General features: G+C 35.7%; 1 protein-coding gene across 1 annotated transcript in view; it reads left to right on the forward strand.

Moving 5' to 3' along the window:
• TAB2 (TGF-beta activated kinase 1 (MAP3K7) binding protein 2) overlaps positions 1-932 on the forward strand; it is an 18,974-nt gene that overhangs the window by 3,919 nt on the left and 14,123 nt on the right.

Here is a 932-nt window from a genome sequence, read left to right on the forward strand (position 1 = left end):
GCGGTGTTGGGGGATGGTTTTTTTTTAGAGTTCAGAACTGCATCTAGCCTGTATGAACACAGCTTTGGTTTTGCAGGTGGAGTTTAGCCTTGTCCTTCCTCTCCTGTTATGTCCATCCTTTTTTCTTTTTTTCTTCCTTTTTTTTGTAAATCTGTAAGTTAGAGGCAGTCTTGCTTTATCTGTACAACACTGACCTCTCATCCTAGTTGATGGATGAGAATTCCTGTCTGCTAGTTTAACAAAAATAACTCAATGCAAAGCATGTAGCATGGATCAATTTATCTTGCTTTTGTTATTCTTTAACTGATAATGTTACTACTTAGTGTATGTAGTTTTTTCCTTGATCGTATGTGTTATGTCTAGTAACTATTTCTGTGTGTTGGATGAATTTTACACCTATTTAATTTTAATAACATCTGGGCCTCAACAGGTGCTCTTCTGGCTGAAAGTATTAACCCCTGTTTCTTGGGGTGGGGTGGAGGGATGTTCTGTAAGAAAATGGGTAATATGGACAGAGCACAGTATTACGAAACTATGCCGCTGATACACGTTCAATCTTTTCTAAGAATTCTTATGTAGGAAACTAAGTTGGGAAGATCTGAGTACAGTATTACTGAACATGTGGAAAAAGAGAAGGATTAACAGTTTGCTTATGAAATGTTCTGAAAAGCAAGTTAGCTAGGTTGTGGGTTTTGTTCTAAGTCATCCTATAACACGTTTTATAAAGTAAATTTATACAAGTATAAGTTTTAAAGCTTTGCACACAGTGGTTTAAAATGAAAATACAAATGTCCCCCAGTAATAGTTTCAGCTTGCAAAAGAGTAATCATGCAGTTTCTGTATAAACTAAATTTTTACATGTCTTCTGAAGTAATGTACAACTCCTTGGGTCAGCATGTTTCTTCTTCTCTGCAAGATTCACATTCCATTTT

The sequence above is a fragment of the Antrostomus carolinensis genome, unplaced genomic scaffold (assembly GCF_000700745.2).
Source record: "Antrostomus carolinensis isolate BGI_N321 unplaced genomic scaffold, ASM70074v2 scaffold5689, whole genome shotgun sequence".
NCBI classification, from domain to species: domain Eukaryota; kingdom Metazoa; phylum Chordata; class Aves; order Caprimulgiformes; family Caprimulgidae; genus Antrostomus; species Antrostomus carolinensis.